The sequence below is a fragment of the Rhipicephalus microplus genome, chromosome X (assembly GCF_043290135.1).
Source record: "Rhipicephalus microplus isolate Deutch F79 chromosome X, USDA_Rmic, whole genome shotgun sequence".
NCBI lineage: Eukaryota > Metazoa > Arthropoda > Arachnida > Ixodida > Ixodidae > Rhipicephalus > Rhipicephalus microplus.
The window spans coordinates 122,063,096-122,089,396 of record NC_134710.1 but is presented as its reverse complement, the minus strand read 5'-3'; the positions used below and the strand labels follow the sequence as shown (position 1 = coordinate 122,089,396).

The 26,301-nt window shown below is 43.3% G+C and overlaps 1 protein-coding gene across 4 annotated transcripts in view; it reads right to left on the bottom strand.

Annotated features, from left to right (window-relative positions):
* The window catches only part of LOC119175470 (uncharacterized), a 100,269-nt gene that overhangs the window by 46,539 nt on the left and 27,429 nt on the right, over nt 1-26,301 (bottom strand). Inside the window, exons 1-5 of one of the 4 annotated variants that reach the window (XM_075877546.1) lie at nt 15,248-15,450; nt 15,019-15,170; nt 13,606-13,659; nt 12,148-12,275; nt 9,242-9,311 (exon numbers count right to left, since the gene is read on the bottom strand). The gene's annotated coding sequence lies outside the window, so the exon portion shown is untranslated. Of the gene's footprint in view, nt 1-9,241; nt 9,312-12,147; nt 12,276-13,605; nt 13,660-15,018; nt 15,456-26,301 lie in introns of those variants that run through there. The other 3 variants (XR_012886947.1, XM_075877547.1, XM_075877549.1) reach the window with 3 other exon arrangements.

Below are 26,301 nucleotides of genomic sequence, written 5' to 3'. Positions count from 1 at the left end.
AAACCTTTTGTGACAGCTCAATGAAACTTTCCCCAGTTACAGAGTTTGAGCTCCTCTTTTCAAATTTGCTTTCATTTTTCTATAGCTCATTTAGTTAATTTTTTGCAGTCTGTGCATTTGTAAAAACAATGAACTTTTGTGCAAGCTTAGGCAACAATATTAAGCACAAGAAAGCTCTAAAAAATAGCAAATGTTGCTCATAATAAATTGAGGAATTCAATAAAGCAAAGAAACAGTGTGTAACATATGTATGCTGGCCTAGAAAAAAAATCCGATGCCGAGTTTCAGTTTTACCATACTAAAGGAACAAGCTTTTCAAATGATCTAGCAGTATATGCTTTGGGGACCTCTGGAAGTTGATTATTTGGATTCAGGACATGTTAAACTTTAAGCATGCTCAGTTTCATTGCGATCCGACTACATGAAGCGTATAAATTTTAGTGCACAAACTCTAAAGAGGCTGAAAAATGAGGAACTGAGAAAAACAGGTTCGAAAGTTCAAAAACATGTTTAATATTATACTCTTCAACCAATCTGCATGAAATTCAGAGAATGTCAGCAAGGCTATCTAGAAAAAGTTCACAGTTTCAAAATGACCCAGCCCCATATGTTAGACCCTGACAATCTCTACGAGCTGCCTCCTCCTGGCGGACTTTTTTTTTTTTTTTTTGCGGTACTGCAGCAATGAGCCAATGCTTCTGGGCTCGTGCAAGGTTATCAGCGGCGGTATGCACTTTTTTGCCAACGGCAGTAAATATCTTGTGGTGTGCTAGTTTTTGAGCACCAAGGGTTAAACAGAACCGCACAAGCAGCTCGTGTCTGGTGCCGACCGCACGTGGTGCGACCATAAACCTCAGGTTTCGGGCAAAGCTGTCCCTTGCACTGCCACTGGTGGACGTCTCCTCACTTCCACTGCATGACGGATACATGTGGTTTGGCGTGTACGTGGATGAAACAACAGTTGCAGAACATGCGTCATATTGGCAATAACATTCTGAAAACGATGCCGGTCCTTATCGTCTACTTGCCGATACTAGAATGGACAGTTCGCACGGTCCGCAGTTGGGGCATACTGCGCCGCTTACGAGGTTCCGCATAGCATCGCCCTCACAGATAAATGTGCTTCCGCGTTCGTCTTAACACTTGCTTTCGTCGTCGAACATCTTTGTCTCTGAAGCACTGACGAAGTCATCAACGCTAGGAATGAAGCTTGAACAATTCAAATCAGGTGTGTTGCCGCTGCCGCGGCTAGGCCTAGCAGCAGACGAACCTCTCATCGCTGGCACTTACCGCTTGCATTTGAGGCACCTTCCCTGGTACTGGCACCACGTACTGAACTTTCGTGAATGAAAATCACGTTTCTCGCCAGCATCCATTGTAGAGGGCACTGCCAGTGTTCCTTGTAGCATGTGGCCACAAGGAGGCACTACTGTCTATCGAGCGTACATATGGAAGTTGGGGTGAAAGAATAGAGTTTTTTTGGTTTCCACTTGCCAGCAGTCCACTTCATTTCTTGGCTCCCGACTGAACATGGTGTCAGAAGTGGGATCACACCGTTAATTTGACATGCCTAACGACACGGTATCGACCCCCGCCAAAGCCAAAGCGAACAACGTTCAGGCGGGCGTATTTGGCCTGCATCCTCCAGTAAACTTCACGTTTTCTAGCCCCGGAGGATGGCCCACTTGGATTGCAACGTTCCAAAACTACGCCTTCGTGGGCGGCCTGCACAATGCCAGCGACGAGGCCCCGGTACGAGCACTTCTTTACTGTATGGGACCGCAAGCCAGATTCATCCTTTCGTACTTTAGGGTATCAGCACCGGAGACGCTTCTTTTCACATCTGTCAAAGAAAAATTGGATTCGCACTTTGTGCACCCTGTGAATGAGATATATAAAAGTCGTTTTCACCGCCGCATTCAGCAGCAAGGCGATTCTATGGATGACTTTTTTACGGCATTACGTAACCTGGTAAAGTGCTGCAGCTACAACAGCCCACTTATTGAGGACCGTCTTGTTCGTGACAGATTTGCCGTGGGCATAAGTGATGAGAGATTGTCTGATCCATTACCCCGCTGCACAAAAATTACCACCGAAGAAGCGCTGTGCCAAGCCCGCATTCATGAGGAGGCAGAGAAGGAGCGGTTATCCCGCCAAAGATTGTCTGTGGATAACGCTCTTGCTGAAACGCTAAACAAATATTCGGCTCGTTGAGATGATTCATACCGTTCTCGCTGTCTGAACACTCGGCTTCGCTATCATGTCACTTTTGTGAGCGTCAGCGACACCCTCGCAAAGACTGCCCAGCCCAAAATTCGGTGTGCTGCTATTGCAGAAAGGTAGGGCATTTTACCGAGGTTTGTATGAAGAAGAACAGAAACGACCTGCTTGGATCTATCGAACTTGACAGTGTAGATTCACGCCGAGCAAGGTACACGGAAATACTTGTCAACGGGCACCCCGCTGAGTTTAAGATCGACTCTCGCGCAGAAGTGTCTGTGGTCTCACCGTCTTTCCCAGGTCGACCGCGGGTGCTAGATTCCGTCAAAGGGCAAGTCTTAGGCCCTGGTGAACAGAGTCTTCACGTTCTCGGTACCTTCAAAGCAAGGGCACGACAGAGCCACAGTGCAGATGTTGTATGTGGTTGACCGTCAGCGTACACACCTACTTGGGCTGCCGGCAATTGAAGCCCTTGGGATCGTTCAGTTGGTGGATTCTGCCGAGTGCGTTCATTCTACTAAAGCAAATATTTTCCAGGAACTGGGGAAATTTCAGCAAGCTGAATACTGCATACGCCTCAAACCCGGCGCCCATCCATATTTCTTGTGTGCCTCATGGCGGATTCCAATTCCTTTAACTGACATTGTCAAGAGGGAGCTGGATGAATTGGAGTCGCAGGATGTCATACGGAAGGTAGAGACACCAAGGAAGTGGTGCTCCGGACTTGTAGTCGTGCCCAAGTCATCTGGCGACTACAGGATTTGTGTTGACCAGACAAAGCTTATAATGTAGTAATTTAAAAGGAGTGCTTTATTTTGAGAACAGTGGAGCATATTCTTGGCCAGTTGTGCCTATGAAGTGCCAGCTACTCCATAGTAGAGACGTTGGAGCTGTCCATCAGTGAAGTGTTTGAGGAATCGCCGCCTCTGGTAGCAAGATGGCAGGACGATGTGCGCAAGCATCAAGCTCAAGATGGTGTTTGCTCTGTGGTAATGACTTACTGCACGAAAGAATGGCCCGACAAAACCAAGGTGCCTCTGCAGGTCACTCCGTTTTGGAAGGCAAGGGACAGACTGAGCGTATATGACGGAATCCTTCTGCTGGACTGACAACTTGTGATTCCATCAGTGTTGCGCCAGGACATTCTCGCCCTATTACACGAAGGGAATCAGGGAGTGCACCGTTGCCAAGAAAGGGACAGGGAGACTGTTTGGTGGCCTAACTGTAACATGCATGCGAATCATAACGTGTCGCAGTGTGCTGTATGCGCTGAGACTAGAGTTCAGCGATCCGAGCCTATGTTGCAACAGTTACACCTGACAGGCCATGGCAGCACCTGGCCATCTATCTGTTTTAAATGAAAGGGCACGATTAGGTCCTGATTGTTGATTATCATTTCAGGCTTCCCGAAGTAGTTTCTGTTGGGTCCACCACTGTACCAGCCATCATTTCGGCAATCAAGAGCTGCATCGCTCATTTCAGCGTACTAGACGTGGTCCGGACAGACAACTGACCGCACTTCGTGTCATGTGAGTTTTCCGAGTTTGCAGAGTCATATGGCTTCCGTCAAGATACCAGCAGTCCAAGATATCCCCAGAGCAACGGAGAGACAGAGCGCATGGTGCGCATGATGAAACACTTGCTCTCTAAAAGTCCGGAGTTTTCCGAGTTTGCAGAGTCATATGGCTTCCGTCATGAGACCAGCAGTCCAAGGTATCCCGAGAGCAACGAAGAGACAGAGCACATGGTGCGCATGATGAAACACTTGCTCTCGAAAAGTCCAGAGTTTTCCTAGTTTGCAGAGTCATATGGCTTCCGTCATGAGACCAGCAGTCCAAGGTATCCCGAGAGCAACGGAGAGACAGAGCGCATGGTGCGCATGATGAAACACTTGCTCTCGAAAAGTCAAGAGTTTTCCGAGTTTGCAGAGTCATATGGCTTCCGTCATGAGACCAGCAGTCCAAGGTATCCCGAGAGCAACGGAGAGACAGAGTGAATGGTGCGCATGATGAAACATTTGCTCTCGAAAAGTCGAGAGTTTTCAGAGCTTGCAGAGTCATATGGCTTCCGTCATGAGACCAGCAGTCCAAGGTATCCCCAGAGCAACGGAGAGACAGAGCGCATGGTGCGCATGATGAAACACTTGCTCTCGAAAAGTCCAGATCCTTACCTGGCTTTGCTGTCATAACGTGACACGTTCGGTCCAAACAGCATTTCTCTAGCCCAAGCCCTCATGGGAAAAAAATTGCAAACACTTCTCCCACAACTATCGGAACAACTAGTCCCATCATTACGGTGTCATACGAGTTTCAGGGGAAAGAATACGGGTTACAGGGTGCAGCAAGCAAAGAACTACAATCACCGTTGGGCTTCAAGGAAGCTGACTCCTGAAAGTCCTGGCGACTGTTTGTGGGTCACTGACACGGGCTGCAGTGAGAAGTACTTTCACAGGCGCAGCGTCCACGGTTTTACCTTGTTCAGACCCCTAGAGGCATTCTGCAGCGTAATCATCAACACCTGGTGCCTCATTCGACAGAAACAAGTCCAGCCCAACCAGCAGCTTCTCCGCCAGCCCCTCCTGAGAACCCTCAACCTGAAGCTCTGCAACCTGAAGCACTGCTGTGCAACTAGAAGTAATGCCACGGGAACCTGTGACGCGAACTCACAGTGGTCGTACAGTGAGGCCACCCCGACATTTGAACTTGTAAGTACCATTCGAACTTGTAAATTGTGAAAATAAGGAATGTAGAAGGCAGTGCCAGTGTTCCTTGTAGCATGTGGCCACAAGAAGGCGCTACTGTCCACCGAGCGTATATATGGGATTTGGGGAGATGGAATAGAGTTCTTTTGGTTTCCGCTTGCCAGCAGTCCGCTTCGTTTCTCGGCTCCAGGGCTGAACATCTATGGCCCGGAAAAATCAACTCAGGCGCTTGTGTTCGTCGATGTCTCGGCAAAAGCAGGAGAATGAAGGAAGCGCTGACGTCCAACTGCGCGGCGAAATGCTCGCAACCAATGGCAGGGCTCCGATCTTACCACGTGGCTTCAAAGGCCCACTCCCCACACCAAAATGTGGGGGGGAAACAATTTTTTTGTTGCATTTTCAGCGTGAATGCCGCGCTGTTGAAGTGGGCTCTGGGAGAAGAGAGTTAGGCCTACATGCCCTCGAAATTTCAAGAGCCGGTGATGCGCAGTACGAAGTGCCACGTGCACAAAAATCGGGTGATTTCGTACTTTTGAGAGCCACCGCGAGTGCTTTAAGTGTAGTTTTTGATAACTTCTAGTTGATTCTCAGCTTTGATATTTTAATGGAGAAGGCTTGGAAGAATACAAAACACAAAATCAAATTTTTTGAAAAAATTCGTAGTTTTTTTTACTTGCATCTCCCCTTAAACTTCATCTAAAGCCACTGGATACCCATTGCTCTATTTAATTGAATGAATTTCCATGCCCACTGCATAAATACTACACTGGGTGTGTTCCAATATTAACCATAGATGGCTAAATAGACAGCCAAGTCGACATAGGCCATCTTAAGTCCCATTCCAATTCTCACAAAGCTGGCAAAATAGACATTTTTGAGGAGGCAGCATCAAAGACTAAAACAATGCAGGCTGCTTTGCTGTCTGAACAAGATGGTGGCTCAGCCAGTTGCTTGAATAGCTCTGATCTCTTGACGCTTCTCCAGATGCTCAATGTCAGTAATGTTCAATTTTTCTTAGATAATTCTAGACAGCATCGTAGACAGTCTGCGCTGGCAGCTTAGAAGACAGCATCGAACCCAAGCTGTCCGAGAAATTGAACACGTTTGAACAGCTTCTACATGAAGAGATGCTACCTCACGTCGAGAAGAGAAAGCTAAAATAAACAAATGTAACTGTTGGTTTTTTCATTTGTATTGCTGTCCATAAACACGCACTTCATATTAAAACAGCTTTCACAGAACACATGTATTGCAGTCATGACCTGCAAATGGTGTGATCTTAGCTTGCTAGGCATTTCACGAGGCCTCTTCTTTGCCAGCGACTAGTCAAGATTGTGTATGTCAGCCTTGCTTCCTCTTCTACTTTGTCTATATTTCGAAAAAAGCGCTTCGCCTTTAAAGACGTTATATAATAAACACTGATTTCATGGCATGTGGGTATTGAAATAGTTTTGTGCACACACACACACACACACAAAATATAAAGCCCCTTGCATCACTGTTCACTTTTACAGCACCATGATTTGCCGCATACTGGGGATTGCAAATGAAGCATATGAGCAGGCCATCTTTAACACAGGACCAGTTGATGGCTGCAAAGCAAGAATTCAGCTATAAAAATGTGCTAATAAAGAATGCTGACTCAGAAAATCCCTTTGAAGCAAGTAGGGACATTGTCACAGAAATTACTCTAATGTTATTGTGTTGAAAGTAACTGTGGAACAAAAAAAAATATACTGCAACTCCTGCTTTGTGAACATGCATAAACAAAGCTTGCTCAAATTTTGAAACACATGAGCCACATAATGTGTTTTGATATCAATATATTTTCTTCAGATATAAAAGCCTTTAACAATCAATTTGTTTTAGTGAATCAACTCACAGAAGGCGCACTCGGCACATGTAGAAGTGTTGAAACCAGTGTGCAATGCTTCACTATTCACTCTTAATAATTATCCAGCATGGTAACCAGAATATTTCGTGCTGTTGATGGGAGCTGGGCGAATGAAATTGGTGTTTGTGTTGAACTTGCTTTGCGAATAAATTGGCATTTCTGTTTCATTTCCATTTTTGTACCCCTCAGGGCCAGAGGCCTTAAGAGAGGGAATGGTAACAATGCTTTGACACAAAATCTTGTCTTTACCTTTTTTCTTTTGTCCATGTTTGCGTGCCAATTATCTTTTAAAGGGGCTATATGACACGGTCGCCCATCATAACGTGCTTTCTGGCGAAATATAAAAGAGTGACTATTGTGCCTCCACAAGTCAGAAAAATGGACCGTAAAAAAATTTTTCATTGCAAAATGAGCTTTAAAAGTCACCGGCTACAAACCCTGCCTATTGCTGGCAACGGCAATTTTATCATGGCGCCATGTGATTCGTGCAAGGGAACCGTCATCTTACACCTAAGTTTCTGCTACTGCAAACAGTTCGCTTTTCAATGCCAAATTGAAGAAAACTCAACAAACTCCACTGCATGTGCAGCTGACCATGAAACAACATTGTTGGCTGGAATACAAATGCTTGCAAAACAAGCCACTTGTTAAGTCACCAGTCGCGAGTGCGTCACTTGTCAAGCTCTTGGGCCGCTCGTTTGTTTATAAAAATGCTCGCTATAATTTAGTTCTTGACCAAATGCCCTGAAATTTTTCCAGCTTGTTTGCCAACACCCAAGGATCAACCCACACAAGTTATATAAGTATTTCCAACACATTGCAGTAGCATTTTCTCTTCCAGCAATGATAAAGCACTCAGTGGGGCTAATAGCACTGGTTACCACGCAGTCTGATTTTAGTATTTCAGTCGCTTAGCACTGCACCTTATAAGCACACGGTGGGACAGCTTATTTGCTATGGAAGTCTCGCATAGCAGAAAAACTCATGTTCCTGCAAGTTGGCAATGATTTGTATAGCATGCACAACACCAGACGGACATACTGCCTAACATAGCTCGTATGTTGCTTTGGGACAATCAACCAAAAAATAAACAAACCAAAATTCATGGTGAAACTTCATTAAAAAATGCCAGGTAAGGTTATCAGACTTCATTTACATCAAACTGAGTATTGCCACAAAGATTTTTAACTAGAAGCTAAACATTGACATATTCATCTCTCTGATTGGGCTAATTAATTTGGACTTGAAAATAAAGGCTTTTTTTCAGCTTTATGAAAGTTAATTTTATAACTACAACAGCCTTCAGTTATCATACATGGCCTACAGCTTATCCACATGTTTTCTCACTATAGAACCGAACAAAGCCACTTTTTTACAGAACTCTTCCAAATAAACTACAGTCAAACCCCTTTATAACAGACACTGATATAAGAGACAATTGGGTATAAGAGACACCAGTGTGCTTACAGTAAAACACCGGTCGATAAAAAAATGCATACATGGCACCCTGCTTATCAGAGACATCTCACAAAAAAGACAAGAATTGCCACCCGGAGCATGCCTCTTATAATGAAGTTCAACTGTATCAGAAGATGAACGAGATTCACCATTACATAAGCTGTTAACACATCACCGTAATCTGGTAAAATATAGTGAGCAGTACTCAAAGTAAAATTCATTATTAATTCACTCTGGCAATATATGCTGCACAAATGATTGAACTTACTGAATGTCATTATATATTGATGAGGAAGCAGCATACAAAGTAAGCAAAACTTCAGAGTTGAAGAGCCCCTTAACCACCTCCAATATTTTTTTTTTGAATATTTCACGTAAACACACGCATTGTGTGCAGAATTCTGTCATGATAAACGATGCCACACACGGCCGCGCTATAAGCCGCTGGTCTGCCACAAATTCCGAGAAACAATCCGTCCTCCTCTCTGGGATATCTGGCCACAGCACAACGTCGAGAAGTTGAATCTCTGATGCGTTACACAAATCATGCTGTGACTGGTCGAGCAAGAACCTACGCCTTCCAGTTATTCTTCAAGCAGCTGTTCGTGCTCCTTGTTGTTTGTCGTGTTGCCCACGTGTGCCACCTCCCTGCAGCACTTGTTCTCCTAGCCATCCACAGACCTCATGTCACGAACCTACATGCCACGCAAGATAAGGGGTGCATCGCAAGAGCGCAAAGTGGCTTTGGGAGAGTATACTAACGAAGCATAGAGAAGGAAAGAACCATCGCCACATTTTGATAATGAAGCGCGTCTAACTCAACTATTAAGGCATCATTTTGAGAAATTTTCACGGCTTCGTGTCCATTTTAAACTCGTGCACAACTTCCACACTACACCTAGTTTCGGCCTCTCAAATGATTTAGAGGCCCTTTAACATTCTAAAGAAGCAAAATAATATTCTCATACCGACGTCACTGCAGGTCAAAACCTTGTCTGTGCTGCAGACCCATATGCTTGGAGGACCATTTTTTTGCATCTGACAGAAAGGTACAGAAAATTTATAACACCATTAATAAAATCAAACTCAGTCACTTCAAAGCCTAACCGAGTGCCAAGACAAGCTGTAGTTCATCTTTTTATAAATTTCCATGCAGAGCAAGATGACTTGTTGCCACTGCTATTCTAAGAAAGCTGCTAACAAAAACACAAAAATACACACAAGTCCTAGATTTAAGAAGCCTAGGAACAATGTAAAAAAAATCGTAATATATAAAAAGAATACTATCAATACCTCGAGCGTCTCTTCATTAGATCATAGATAGAAACTAAAGGACTCGTGGCAAATATAAAGCAAAATTAAAGGACACCATAAGATTTCAAAAATGTATGCCTCAACTTGCTTGAACAAAAGGTTTTGCTGGGGTTAAGTAATTAAATAATGAAGTAGGCACTGTGCCAATGATCTTGCAAAACTGTGTTACCGTTTTACATGTCCTTAGCGTATGAAGAACTGCTCCAATGAAATGTAGCAATCTGGAATGTTGGACAAGTTGGTTGACATCCATTTTTATGGAAGCAAAACAGGAAAGGAAGCACATGGGACAAAGAAATTTCTGTGTCGTTATTCTGTGCACTTGTATCCTAGCAATCTTGCAATAAGAAATGATGCTTCCCTTCCTGATGTGGTGCTGAAAATTGCTGCAGGCATAGCTTGGGTGCTTCGTTGAGAATCTTAGTGAAGGCTACAACAGGAGCCAATATGGTGGGTATTTGATAATTCAGAGCAAGCCAGTTGCTGTAACAATGGAAAGATTAGGAGACTGCTGCCTTGCATATATAGATCCCGTGTGACAGGCATTACATATAGCTATGTACCCATTCAACAGATATCAAGCTTAAATCTCATAGGATAACTGCCAAATGGGCATGTTGGTGAAGTTTCATGATGAAAAAAAGAGTAACTTGCATAAAGACATGGAAAAAAAAAAACATGGGACAGAGTGCTTTCGTCCTGTGTTTTTTTTTTTAATGAAAGTTGCCCTTATTTCGTCATGAAGCTGAACTACTACAGCTTCTGTGTTTGGCATGGTTGCTGTATGAGTGCACAACCTGCCAGTGGTTCTCTCTTTTAACGCTTAACACTCTGAAACTTCTACCCACCTTCTGTTTCTTGTAGTGCAAAACTAAAGAAATTTAAGCTCAAGTGAAAGAAGTTGACTCACTCCTTTAGAGATGACTCATTATGCAATAAGAAAATACAGACATTATTGAACCACGAAAGAACTTGTGCACTGTCTCACCACTAATTACTGTGGTCATGTTGTCTTGTCAGCACCACAAAAGGTCGATTAAAATTAGGCATTTCATGAAATTGATTATTATGCAAATGAACACTACCTAGAATGCACATGTGAGCTTGAAAACAATCAATGAATTCATGAAGCTGACTTAAGTACAGTGATGGTTAATGAAGTATAATAAAGAACGAAACAAAGCCCCTATCACTGTTACACAGTTTGGTGCTCAAGAAAGCTATGGCACCTCTTCAGGCACGAAGTATGATGAACTGTCTGTAGAAATCCAACTTTTGCATAACATTCTAAGATGCGATATATTGCATTTCAAAAAAAAAAAGAAAATTAAAGAATAGATTATTTTTGGTGTTTCAATAATTTTTTTAATTTGCATATATTTAAATATTTAATTATACTGGAATCAGTCACATTCAATTTTTACACATAAAGATGGAAATCTGAGGCCCAAAATGCATACAGTTAGTTCTAGGTTCTACTCATTTTGAGAAAAGAAAAAAAAAACTCATAAAGTTGGTCCTGGAACACGGTAGGTCGACTGCCTCGTGGAACATCGTGGTGCTTTCACTAAAATAATCAGCTGCATATCTATGCAGCACATTGAGGTTAAATACAGATGCATTGGCCATGCAGAAGGTTCAATTGATCTTATGCACAATGTATCTTGCCCTTCCTTTCTCACTGGTCCGAGAAACTGGCAAAAGCAAGTTGCCCACATATGTGGAGGCTGCACCTGAAGGGGTTAGGGGTTACTGGTTTAACACAGTGTTAACCCTTTTCCAACTGAAGTAGCCTGAACTCGTCCACACAGTTTACGCTGCTCCCACCAGAAAAGCTGTGCTCGTCCATTCTGAGATAAGCATTTGGGTGCACTGTAGTTAAGCTAACGTAATTAATTTTGTGGAGTTCTCTTTGGCTTCCACAGATGGTAAGTATTTTAAAAAAATGCACTCAAAGCATGCATTTGGCCGAGAAAGGGCTTGATTCTGGTAGCCGGAAACAAAAAAGGTGTCCTTCTCATTGCATGAGTGGCACACGCATGCTGGCAACAGCTCTGTTTAGGCAATATTAAAAAAAATGCTTGCTTGTCAAAATTTTGTGAAATAAATAATTTCAGTTCACCTGCAAGCGTGGCAGTGACAAAGCAGCATATTTTCTCTAAATCATCACATTCAGACAGCGACCGCGTTGACGCATCTGCAGTGGATACAGACAGGCAAAACTGCCACTGGCACGTCTTAAGCTATTCTTTCATGGGCTCACTTGCCCCAATGTAACATGTTTTTCAAAATTCAAACTGACATTTTCTGCGCTGGAGACTAGCGAAGTTGGGGATCCCTTCAATCGTCGAATGCAGTGAAGCCAATCATCTGCATATTTTCCAAAAAATGTATCTTGCGAATACAGCCACCTTTAGACAGTTTTTCTCAATGTTTTAGACATGCAGAATCAAACAAAAAAACAGTCATTTTGAATTGTTTTTAACTAAAAAAACTCGGGAAAAGGTGAAATAAGTGTGACCAGAGTATGCACAACAGTAAGCATAAGGGAATTGTGTACTTGGGAGGCGATGTTGAACAGATTCTCCAAGTTGGTAGATTGACCATTGATCTGGCAACGGAAGCAGCGTAAATGCCCGGCACACTCATGAAAGCTCTTCCACAAGGTTCTAGAAGATAGTCTCCACCCTGCAAAGTCAAATATACATTAACAGTATTTTGCAGTTTTTTAAGAAGTGCATTTAAGACTTTGGTAATCTAAAAAATTGTGCATATAATGGGAGCTTGTGGTAACAGCGAGGCAATGTCACAGCACTGATGGCTTCATAATGAGGACAATAGTAAGAAAACAATTGTAACAGCAAGCACTTTACTGTGCTCCAGTAATATAACCGTGCAACCTCTTAATGAGTGTCACATGGCCTTCCAAAATGCTAGCAGCCACCAGAAAAAAATAGAGAAAACTGGTGTGCTTTTGAGTTTATAAACAACTTCTTTTTTCAGTAACCGGGTAGTGCTGGGGCTTGTTGGTCCTTCAAGATTGTTTTTAAACGATACACCATACTCTTTCAATGGATATACTAAGGAAGGCGAATGGGTCAAGAGACCCATTTTCTTTGTTGGACACAACCATATGAAGCCAACTTCATGACCAAGGAAAAAATATGGGATGCTACTTGTAGTCTTTAATTGAAGTGTAGCGATTGTGTGAAAAAAAAAAACGAATTAAACTGGATGAAGAGACAGCCAACGAAGACCAACCAAAAAGGATGTGGCCCGGGCCACATACATATGTGGAGGACTGGTATTATTGACAATTGGTTACACGTTCTATTTTTGCTTTTATGGCCTAAAAGAAAATTGCAAGCATGCACATGCTCTTTGTTCTTAAATCGTAGCAATGCAATCTAACACATATGCTGCTTTTTGCAAAGTGCTAGTTTGCACAAAACAAGTGTGCATGCATTTGGGACCTGATGAGTGCATGGTGTCATTGTGACCTAATGCCTTCCAGCTTGAAATCCACCAGGAATCTACTGTGAAGAGCCTGGTATCAGGCAAGATGCATCGCATAAAAAATTAAAAAATCAGCAGTGCTGTACACCAAATCTAGCACTCTCATTGTTTAGCTTGAAAGTGTATACATTTTAGTATAGGGAGCCTATAATTGCTTTAAAATAAAATGAAAAGGTTTGTCTTGAGAGATGGGTTCAATAGTTAAGAATGATCCTGTTGCAGCTCTTTTCAGTTTATCACTGGGCTTAATACTAAAATAAATATTCTGAAAATAAAGAATGAAAGTAAAAAAAAGTCCCAGTGTTGCTAAGCTCAAGTGCTTTTATGTTCCCTTCAGTGGGCCAAAATAAATAGGATGCACGCGTGAACTCAATGTAACTGCGCTCTTGAGAGGTATATGAGAGAAAAGAAAAGAATGGAGAAAAAATAGTTACACTAAAAAAGCCCTAAGAGCGAAATTGTGGTTTGAACAGTGTTGTAAGGTCAACAGTAGACATCTTACATCATGATGCAGTATCAAGATCCGGTTTTTTTGGAGTACGTCAGAGGTTACAACCTGAAAGAAAATATAGCAATATAAATGTGACTAGGATTAAAATATCGCTTCTGGAGTAAGTCAAAGCAATTTGAAATACTGTCAAACTTATGATAACAAAGAGGTGTGGCCAAGCAAGCTCGAAAAAGAGGGTGTGGTTGAGGCATCTGCCACGCTCCATTTTTGCAAACTTGTCACTGAAGCCGAAATTCTACAGCTTGTTCGTCTACAATATAACCAGTTTCCATCAGTTAATTGCCATTATTTCAGTGCCAGTTCTCCAAAAATGGAATCTTGGAAGCTCCTACACAAAGCAGCCCGGATGACAAGGGTCAAAGATGCAAAAGATGCAAAAGCAACACCAGCTAATCAGACACCGAAAGGAGCAGTGCTAGGGCTCCCTATACGGCTTGTTGCTGAGCTAGTTGGTTTCATACTTGAGAAAAATTCGTAAGGTGAAAAAAAGGCCTGCGCAGAAGGCGCAGCACAGACACAGTGAAAGCTAGAAGAGCGACCTTTCAGAGCCTTTTCGAAACATTCATGGGTAACTACTGCAAGCACACTCTTGATACCCACTAGGTCATTATTAATAAATTTATTTGGGTAGTAGGCCAGCATTCGCTATGCTATTTTTGTCGTCATTCTTCTGAGAAGTGTGGTATCCGCTAAACACTTGCAAGGAATATTGTGCCAATTGTTCATGCAGTGGCTGACCACAATGAGGAGATATGGCTAAAGTGGATATGTGCCACAGTTAATAGGGGAAAAAAAAGTTTTTGTGATGGGATGGAACACTGGACGGCCCACTCGTTACATTATTCGCATTGTGCGATGACTGGTTGTTCTTTCGCTGTTTTTAAAACGCTTTACAAGTCGAATTAACGCGATTGCTTTCTTGACATCAAGCCTGCCTAGGGCAAGTTTGATAGCAAGTCACGAGCACCAGTGTAGCTCAGTGGTCAATAAAAAAAACAGGTCCAGCTCAGTGGTAAAATACTGGACTGGCACCCAATGGACCCGGGTTCGAGCCCCACTGTCTTTCGCGCGAGGTGGTTACGGACATCGGCGGCGAAGAACTGCGCGAGTCCTGATTTGTGATCTCATAACAGTTTCCGCTGTAAAATTACGGGGACGAAGAAACGACGCGAACTGACAAACACGCGCCAGTTAGTGTTCTTCTTCGTTCCCGTCATTTTTTTTTTTTTAAGCATTACCAATTTTTCTCAACTAGGGCTCCCCTTTCTTTTTTAACGACAAGTCCTCGGAGTGCGACCAGCAGAATGCGGCGTTTGACTTGAAGCTCTGTAATGGCTCAGGAATTCATTTTAAAAGATCAGAATAGTGCACAACAGTGTCGACGTCTAGCAATTCTCAACTTACTGCCTATCCATTTTCAGCACACAAGTATCTTGTCGCTACCAGAAGTCCATTCAAGGTAGCGGCTCCACTGCCGATGTTCTTTTCAGGGTCCTCGATGGTAAGGATCTTGGCGGATTTAGAAATTATATTCCGAGCTTGGAGAATCCGCAGCTCTGAAAGTGAAGCATGACACTTACAAAATCGATGGAAGCAGTTACAGATCGAGTACACGCCGGATGTTTGACATCACCTGTTTCAATTGCAGAAGCCCACTTAGGCGAAGAGCAGCACAGAACTATGCAGTCAAAGCTAGACATGGCGCTTTCATGACACCAGAGGCAAAAACAAATATTAATTGCTCTCGAAGAAACAGCCCGCGAAACAAATGTTGGGCGCTCTAAGCTATACTGAAAGTTCCCTCGCAAAGTTGCAATGTTATTGTATCTGTCAACCAGTGATGCCAACCCCTGGAGTCGTTGTATCTCTAAATTGACCCTCTAAAAATCCCTACATTGCAAGAAAAATGTTTAGAGTATATTATCTCGTTATTTAAACTAATTGACTTTAAAAAACAGTATTAAGATAGTGTGCTTTGTGGTCAAGTTCATTTAACCCTTGTTAAAAGTAAAAATCGTGAATAATCTTTTTAAAGTATTTGTGTGGTTTACTGAAATGGGGTAGTGTGCCGTCTCGCGCCTGAGACGTGGCTCTTTTTGCGATGACGGCTCGTTAACAAACACGGTGTATTAACAAAACACTCCGTTCTATGCTGGCACCACCACTTTTAAAATCTCGGAGTCGTTAATTGTGCGCGGATAATATACGGCCTTCGAGATTAACGCGGCTTTCTTGGAGGCCGCGTTTAACTAGCACAATTGGGTGCAGGAGTGCTTCGTCTATCTCCGCTGCCAGTTCGTTCCTTTTTTTTTTCTTCATTTCCAATGAACAACACATTTTCATAATAAAACACATCACCATAATTTTTTTTTTAAAACATCCACCAGTCCCCGGCAGACGTAGGCGTTTAAAAGCACTTTATGTTTGAGAGTTCATCAAATCGAAAAAGCCAATTATTTTCTTCGGCTTTTTCAATGTGCACCTGGCGCATTAGTACCATACCTTCAATGGTTCGGGTTTTCCATGCAAAACCAGTAACACGAACGTGTCATGAGGCACTCTATCATCATTTGATGTTGGGAGAAAGCGGATTCCGTAAGGTGTTACCGGTAGCTCTTTTTTTGTTTTAAGTGCGCTGCAAAACGTCCCACAAAAACATTGCATCAGAGCAGTCCAAAAAAAAAAAAATGTGCTCTATAGTCTCTGGTTTCCTGCATCTTAAAAAGTTTACTGACCATGCTACAAAGAAGCCCTTTTCCTGTAGCCATGGTGCGACCGATAGTGTCTCACTGTGTAGGTGAAACAGAAAGCATTTAATAGAAGCACGCATAGGCATCCGCTTTGTCCTTTTTAAAACATTCGCCCCTATTTTCACGGAGTACTTCGACCTATAGGTTGGCACTTGAATAGTTACGTCCACAACATCTTTGTACAACTGCTCACGTTGGACAGTACTCAGATACTCGAGTGAAAAACGGGTGAGCAAAAATTGAAAAGCCATCACTACCTCACGCAGGAAACCCCTAATTCTACTCCCTTTTGCCGCTCGTGATGAAACAATATATTTGGGTAAATTGTCACGCAGGCATTCCTGAATTACGATCAGTAAGAATACGTTCCTTTGATCGCGTAAGAAGAGAAAGCGTGAAACGACTTGTTTCAAGAACAGATGAGCTAAATCTAGGCCACCTCGCTTAACCGACCTGAACAAATTCGTACGCTTCGTACGTTCCCACGTAGATCCCACATGAAAACGGTGAACGCTCTGTGCAATTTTTGTATGCTAACTCTGTATGCTCAAAGGACCTGTAGCACAAACTAGATTTTAGCGACAAGAAAGAGGTTACACACTGTTGCTCTTGCGAACATTGAAAGGTCCATACCACCAAACTTCTTTGTTTTTTCCTTGACTATCTCGCATTCACTAGTCCAGTAATCTTTATAGTGTCTCGTAAATGCTGTAGTGGGACCCCGAGGTACCTCATAGGCTCAGAATGCCACTTCCTACCTTCGATTTCAGGGGGTTTGATTTCCCACTCTCCATACAAGATACCTACTGACTTGCCCCAGTTAATCACACTACCTGTCATTTTACAGAAATCTTTTGCCACTACGGTCGCTTTGGTGACACTTTCCTTGTCAGCACAAAACACCACTACGTAATCCGCGTACGCTAGTAGCTTCAATTCACTCATGCCAAAACTGTATCCTAGTAGTTCATTGCACGACACTACTTTCCAAAAAAAAAGCCTGTATAACGCGAATAGCAAGGGCGACAAACAACATTCTTGCCCCAAAAAAGATTTTACAGAAATGCTTTCCGATATTGATTTGTTTACTACGATCTTAAATATTACTTTATCGTAACACATCCTCACACCCTCCGTCAAGATCGATCCGACATTCACGTGCTCCAGTATAGTAAAAAGAATTTGATGTGTCACCCTATCGAACGCCTTCTCAAGATCCAACTGCAATATTGCGACTTTTTCTGAGAGATGATCCCAACACTCAAGGACTGTTCTTGCCACATGTAGGTTGGTCATGATTGATCGTCCTTTCATTCCACACGTCTGGTGTGGCCCTACTAGAGTCTTTATAACGGACTGCAGTCGCCCTCCGAGAACCTTCGTATAGACTTTGTAGTCCATATTTGTAAGACTGATGGGGCGATATGCCCGTACTGAAAGTAGTGCCTGAGGGTCGTCACTCTTCGGTATCAACATAACATGACTTTCGCAAAAAGAGGCTGGCAGATATTGTTTCTCATGTGCCTCTTTAAATACGCCGTGAAGGATTAACGATATGTCCTCCTTGAAAGCCTTATAAAAAGCTGCGCCCAGACCATCTGGGCCTAGGGTTTCGCCTGCAGCTGACTTGCTGATTGCAGTTTCAATTTCTCCAACACTAATGGGCTGTTCCGGGTTAAGATTTACATCATCATCTAACTTTGTAGCATACCTAAATATTGACTTTCAAATACTTCATCATGCTTCTTTACTTCCTAAAAGTTCGTGGTGATGTTCTTGAAAAGCACGCTGAATGTATTGTCATCGTCCCGCACTATTTCGTTGCGATATGTGATCGCTTTTAGCTCATTCCGTACTGCGCATCTTTTTTCGTCCGAAAACCTCCTTTTTGTCGGTTCTCCGCATCATAGTATTTCTGCGCGCGCACGTATAACCGCACCTCTGTATTTGTCTTGCTCAGTGCTTTGATGATGATGATGATGATGATGAGTGGTTTTCAATGGCGCAAGGGCCAATTGATGGCCAAAGAGCGCCATTTCGATGTACTAGAGATATGAACAATGAATGTTATGATGCGTGACTGTAATAGGGCCTTTAAATTTCTCGCGCTAACGCGAGTAAAAACACAGAAGCATTAAAACCATGACATTGACGTGAACTATGTGCAATGATACTAATTGACGAGACGTCGTGATAGTGGGACAGTGATGGAGTTGCAGCCACCGCGGCAGCGACCTCTCTTCTGAGATCGTGCTACGAAGCGCCTGAATATATGACATTAAAAGTATTTACATCTGTTAAAAACGCCAGCAGTGATTTATGAGGATAAAGGGCTTCTCTACCGATGAACATTGATGGGTGCAAGTGTATCTGTTGTCGGAAGGGATATAAAAAGTGCTTTTTTCTGAGAGAATCTAAATCACTGCATTGGACAAGAATGTGGAGAACTGTGAGCGGTTCTCCACATCTCTCAAACAATGGTGCATCGCCACCAGACAAAAGGTATGAATGTGTCGTGTGTGTATGTCCTATCTGTAGTCTTGTAAGTGTGACTTGTGTGTAGCGTGATCTGTATACTGTTGGCCAATTTCCAAGTCTCGGTTTGACAACATGCAGTTTTTTTTTCTGTCTGTCGATCCCATAGGCACTGCTGCAGCACGCCCTGAGCTCCCGTCTTAGAAATGGTTTAAGATCAAGCGCAGGGACAGCTACAGATGTATTGGCGCCAGTGTTGTCTTGGGCAGATGCCGCCAGCTGATCCGCCAACGCGTTTCCAGCGATTTCGCGGTGCCCCGCAGACTACAACATGCCGTTTAAGAGCGTATATCGAGCATAACAGAGAGTACAAGGACACAAGGACAGGATTTTTATGTTTTCGCAGAGTTTTCAGAGCCATCACTACGCTCAGCGAATCTGTGTATATTAGCACGCATTGTAGTTGCATTTTCTTAATATGCTTGACAGCCACAAATACCGCGTGAGCCTCTGCTGTGAAGATGCTTGTTTCGGAGTGCAGAATACCGGAGTTGGAGAAAGATGGGCCAACAGCTGCATAGGACACACCATTGTGAGACTTCAAAGCATCTGTGAAAAATTCTGGGCAGGTGTATTTGTGTCGGAGTTCGAAGAAATGCGTGCGGATATGTACAGTAAATGCGTGTTTAGTGACTTCCATGAAAGATATATCGCAGTCTATGACTTGCCACTTCCATGGGGGCAGATATACTGCTGGAGCCATCAAGCATTGTTCTAAAGGTGGCACAGCTGTTTCCTTAGCGAGCCTCCTGACACGGAGTGAGTATGGCTGTCTCAGCGGAGGACGGTTATTCAACAAGGTACAGTTAGACAGATCGTTGATTGTGGAGTGAGCGGGATGTCCCTCATCAGCGTTATCTTTGAAATAGTATGTAAAAGACAGGTAACATCTCTGCAGATGGAGCGACCATTCATTTGATTTTACGTACAGACTCTCTACGGGGCTAGTTTGAAAAGCACCCGTAGAGAGGTGTATGCCTAGATGGTGGACAGGGTCGAGAATCTTTAAGGCTGGTGGTGTCGCAGACTGATAGATTATAGCACCGTAATCTAGGCGCGTGCGTATGAGGCTTTTATATAGATTCATCAGACATTTCCTGTCAGTGCCCCACGTAGTTCGTGATAACACTTTCAAAATATTCATGGTTTTTAAACACCTGTCTTTTAAATACTTGATGTATGGGATGAAGGTTAGTTTTGTGTCTAATATTAGGCCCAGAAATTTATGCTCTGTCTTCACAGAGAGACGTTGACCTTGCAGGTCAATCTCGGGATCAGGATGAACGCCCCTCTTTCGGCAGAACAACATGCAGGTACTCTTTTGCGCATTCAGTTTAAAACCATTTTCATCTGCCCACTGAGAGACCTTGTTCAAACCTAGTTGAAACTGACGTTCACACACTGAGAGGTTACAGGACTAAAAGCCGACCTGCACGTCATCAACATATGTACAGTAAAACATATTTCGTGGGATAACGAGGCGCCAAGAGTTCATTTTCACTATAAAAACTGTACAACTCAATACACCTCCTTGCGGCACTCCTGTTTCTTGAACAAATGTACGGGACAACACAGTGCCCACTTGAACACGAAATGTCCGATTAGACAGGTAACTTTTGAATATTTTCAACATTCTGCCTTGCACACCTAGGTGTGACAGGTCTCGGAGTATGCCAAAGCGCCACGTAGTCGAGGTGCACTCGAATACGTTCCTCGATATCGAGGAACACTGACAAAAAGAATTGTTTATGAATGAAAGCATCACGAATTTGTGCCTTGATACGGACAAGGTGGTCAGTAGTGGACTTAGCCTCTCGGAACCCGCACTGGTAAGGGTCAAGCAGTCTTTTTGTTTGAAGAAAATGCATCTATCGTCTGTTCAGCATTTTTTTTCAAAAACCTTGCAAAGGCAACTTGTCAATGCCATAGGCCTGTAGCTTGATGCTAAATATGGGTCCTTGCCCTGCTTAAGAATTGGAATAATGGTAGCTTCTTTCCAGGTGGAAGGGATCTCACCGAAAAACCAAACGGCATTGTACAAGGAAAGGAGGGCTTTTTGGGTTTCAGGAGGCAGACGTTTGAGCATTTCGTATAATATACGGTCAGAGCCTGGGGCGGTTTCGTTACAGCAGTTTAATGATGCTTGTAACTCAGCAATGAGGAAAGGTTCATTGTATGCCTCATTGTTTGTGGATTTGAATTCTATTTTCTGTTTTTCTATTCTTGCTTTGTCCCGTATTCAAAAAAGGGAACCGTCTTTCTCCTCAAAATTATCGTCCTATATCTCTAACGTCATTCTGCTGTAAATTAATTGAACATATTATTGCCACCCAAACAGTAAATTTTTTGGACCAACATTCTATTTTGACAAAATTTCAACACGGGTTTAGAAAGGGATATTCAACAGTAACGCAATTGGTTACAGTAATCCACTCATTTGCACTAAATCTTGATAACAATAGGCAAACTGACATAATTTTCTTAGATATCAGTAAAGCGTTTGACAGAGTACCTCACGATAAACTGATTCAAAAACTTAAGCGGATTGGCCTTCCAGACATTCTCGTAAACTGGATTGCCGAATATCTTACTAACCGGTCACAGTTTGTTGCCATTAATGACCACCGTTCACCATCTCTTCATGTCTCATCAGGTGTGCTTCAGGGAAGTGTACGCCATTGCTTTTTCCTATTTATATCAACGATATTGTCAATGTCATAACACCTACTGTACAAATTAGATTATTTGTCGATGATTGTGTTTTGTTTCGTAATATTTACTCTGTTCATTATCAAAATGAACATAACACAAATCTTTCCAATATAGATCAGTGGTGTAATGAATGGGGAATGACCCTCAACGTAGACAAAAGTGTCTGTATGCGTCTGACACGTCGAAAAAATCCGCTAGACTATATATACAAACTAGGGCCGTCATCCCTGAGAGACGTCACTAGCTATAAATATCTGGGCTTGACCATAACGAACAATTTATCCTGGAACGTCCACATAGACAACATATGTTCAGCTGCCCTCCGAAAACTCGGCTATTTAAGACATAAACTGCGTAACTGCCCTCCAAATGTAAAGCTTCTCAGTTATTTTTATTTTGTAAGACCTAAATTAGAATACGCCAGCACAGTATGGGATCCTTACACCAAGTTTAATATTGATAAAATTGAGCGGGTTCAAAGGAAAGCAGTTCGTTTTATATACAACAAATACTTACCATCTGATTCACCCTCTGCACTAATGACTGCAAATGACATTCAGCCACTTGCTTCGCGCAGACTCAAACAACAGCTTGATTTCCTTTTTTTTTGTTACTTAACAATAAACCCGCCATTGATCCATCACCGTATCTATCTTTCCTATCAACTAGGCAGACCCGACATCACCATCCTAATTTGCTTACCCCATATTTCGCGAGAACTCATGTCTTTATGTATTCTTTCTTTCCACGGACAGTGTCTGATTGGAACAAATTATGTGATCCCCATTCATTGTGAATTAAGTAGAGTGAATTGCATTATGTATGGTGCATGTTATTCCAGTTTTTTTATGTGATGTGCCCTTCCTGCTTGGACCATTTATGGTTCGCAGTATGTACTAAATAAATAAATAAATAAATAAATAAATAAATAAATAAATAAATAAATAAATAAATAAATAAATAAATAAATAAATAAACAAATAAATAAATAAATAAATAAATAAACGCCGGGCTGTAATGGGACGAGCTGGAGACCTGTTCAAAATGTGCACCAAGGGAGTTCGCTTGGTCTTCCAAACCATTGCCTTGTTGCTTACTAGAGGAAGAGGATGTTGTTCTCGTCCTACTACCTTACTGACAATTTTCCAGACTCTTGGTTCATGTGTATATGTATTGATTCCTGATATAAACCTCTGCCAGCTCTCCCTCCTGGCCTGTCGACGAATTCTCCTGCCTTGGGACTTGATGTTTTTAAAATTGACAAGATTTTCGGCGTTCTGTGAGTCTCGAAGCAGTCTCCATGCTTTGTTTTGTTGTTTTCGAGCATTTCGGCATTCGCTGTTCCACCAGGGGACTCGTCGTTTTCTGCCCAGTCCAGATGTTTGCGGAATGCACTTAGCTGCAGCTTCAATAACAAAAGCAGTAAAGTATTGTACAGCTGCATCTAAGCTAGAACCGCATATGTCAGTCCAACTTAAGCTAGCAGCCTTGTAAAACTGGTCCCAATCGGCTTTTTCTATTAGCCATTTGGGAACCTGTGGAGGACTTTCATTTGGTACTGCTGAGCTGAGAACTACAGGATAGTTGTCACTTCCAAAAGGATTACTAATGACTTTCCAGTGAAGTAGTGGAAGAAGCGATGGAGGTACAATGCTTAGGACGATTGACGAGTAGGTATGGTTAGCGAGGCTATAATATGTTGCCTCTTTCCTATTGAGGAGACACGCGCCAGAGGAGAAAAGAAACTGTTCAATCAGACGACCTCGTGCATCGCAGCGCGAGTCACCCCACACACTGCTATGTGCGTTAAAGGAGAAGGTACGGTTCTGGAAGTTCATCAATTGATGCCTGGAATTCTTGTTTACTAAGTTGGTGCTGAGGAGGTATATAAATAGAGCAAATTGTGACCAGTTTATTCAAGATAACGGCTCGGACGGCTACTGCCTCAAGAGACGTCTGAAGTGGTAAATGTGTACAGGCAGTTCCTGGATCCACAACAATGGCAACACCACCGGATGACGCGACTGCATCATTCTGTTCCTTTCTAAACATGGCGTAATGACGTAGAGAGTTTATGTGTTTCGGTTTCAGGGATGTCTCTTGTACAAATAGCACCTTTGGTGTATATTTGTGTAAAAGTTCTTAAATATCGTCGAGGTTTTTCAGCAGTCCTTTGACGTTCCTCTGTAATATATGTGTCATTTTAATCTGTGTGGTGCTGTGTGTACAAAGGTGTTACCTTACGTTACAGGGTCCTTCGGAGGCCCTGTATTTCGTAGTCTTTTTTTTTTTTGTGCGCTCCAAAGAGCTGCGCCTCTCCTTCGGCGTCTCGGGCTCCGGAGGAGTCGTACTTGTATCCATCGCCTCTTGTGAGGTGGTGGATGGTGCCTGCTCGGCAGGCACTTTAACAAAACTTTCGGACCTAACTGCGCTTGCAGTGGTCCGAGGTCCGGCAGACTGGGGAGTCTGCTGGCCCTGTTTGTTAGGTGGCGGAGCAGTACTGGCTGCTCCAGCCAGGGGCGCTTGTGGCGCACCCGCGGTCTCACTCTTTGTGATTTTTGCGGGCACGGAAAGATGCAGCGCGGCGCCCCGGCGCGTCACATCGGCGAAGGAGGGACTGGACTGATGGATGGAGAACCGTTTACGTGCTTCTTAGAAGGACAGACTGAACTTCACTTTAATCTCAAGGATTTGTCTTTCTTTCTTCCATATAGGGCACGATCTCGAGTAGGCAGCATGGTCTCCTTCACAATTCGCACAGCATGATGTGTTTGAAGTACACGTATCTGATGTGTGCTCGTTCGATGCACATTTTGCGCAAGTAATGCGCCCTCTGCAACTTTGTGACTCATGTACAAAGCGCTGGCACTTGAAACATCTGCTAGGGTTTGGCACATAGGGCCTGACATGGAGCTTGCAGTAGCCAGTTTCAATTGAATCAGGTAAGTCACTGGTACCAAAGGTGAAGATTATGTGTTTTGTGGGTGTTTCCTTTTTGTCTCTTCGTATAATTATTCTTTGGACCTTGACTACATTCTGCCATTAACATTCTACATTCTTGCCAGCCTTCTAATAATTCACTTTCGGACAGTTCAAGCAGGTCGTCATCAGAGACCATGCCGCGCACTGTATTCATTGACCTGTGTGGGCCCACTGAAACTGAGACATCCCCAAACGCTACCAGTTTAGGTAAGTTGTCGTATTGGAGCTTGTCGCGAACCTCCAAAAGGAGGTCACCGCTTCCCAACTTCGTTACACGATATCCTGGACCGACTGCTTCAGTGGGTGTTTTCGAAACAAGAAAAGGTGAGATCGCTCGGACTGTTTTGTTCTCTATTTGGCTATGCACGACATGAAACTTGGGGAAGCACTGCTTTGGTTTAGAAAAAAGAAACGGTTCTTCGGTGCTCCACCTTTTCGGGCGGCGATCAGGAAGAGGGGGAAAAAGTTGGCCATACAGATTGTGAACAGTTCGGCGGCGATGGTGGCGACCCACCACTGAGCCCAACAAGGGGACGCTACAAGGTTGAATAGTGAACACTTGGAGACGCCAGCCATGCATCGCCGCTATAACCGAATATAACTACCCAAGGTTGGGTAACTACACAGGGTTAACCCTCGCCGCTACGAAATTTGGAAGTAAACGGAAGAGAGAAGATGACAGGACAGATAGAAAGTGAGAGATAAAGACGAAGTTGTAAATAGAGAGAGATAGTAAAAGGCGACTGCCGATTTCCTTTGGGTGGGTCAGCCCAGGGGTGCCGTCTACGTGAAGCCGGTGCCAAAGGGGGGTGTTGCCTCTGCCGGGGGGCCTTAAAGGTCCAATCACCCAGCGTCAGCTCAACCCCCGAAATCCCCTTTTCCCCGGACACAGCAAAGCCACGCACGGCTAGGCGTGGGAGGGAGTCAAAACTCCCCCGTTAGCTCGGGTCCGTGGTGTCGCTACACACCAAACGCTTACTTGCGCAGGCGCCCCCGTGGGGGCTCAGTGCATTGCAATTGGGCTTTAAGTTCTTTTATTTTTTCCAGTAAATACCTGCGTAAGCGCTTTTTATGGCTAAATAAAAATTAAACTAACAATCAAGCTTTTCTTTCTTTTCTAATCTTTTCTTTGTGTAGTTTAGATTATCTTCATAACGCAATTAACTTTGTCTCATGTTTAAAGCATAACCAAGCTTCTGCAAGACTTTTGTGCTCTTTCTCGAAGCTCCCGAATACTCTGTTAAATTTTGTCCACAAAACCATCATCGTCAAGCAGCTTATTGTTCAGCTTCCTTAAACTTTGGTTTTCGGGGGCCTAATGCAACCATAACTAAACAGTGATCTCTACTGCCAGTTAGTTCCTGCGACGTTCTCTTGCGTTCTTAGCACTGGTGAATATTTGCGACTATATTCGATTAGAATGAGCTGTATGCAAAAAGGGGAAAACATTGCTTTATTGACGTGTTTTTTAAATGAACCATTTCTGGTTGCGTGCAATGAATTTCTGGGCTCAGGCTCTTCTCACGCTGATCAATAGGGCTAATCATAACGAAGTTCTTGTTTGCCTTAGGCAAGGTAACTAAAGGAGCAATCAAACGGGGGGGGGGGGGTGCTGACACTTCCTGTAAAGTTGTTCGCGCTGCGTGGCGCACGTGTCTCGCACTGAAGCCGTATTTCGGAGGTGACAACCGCCGGATGATAGATGGCG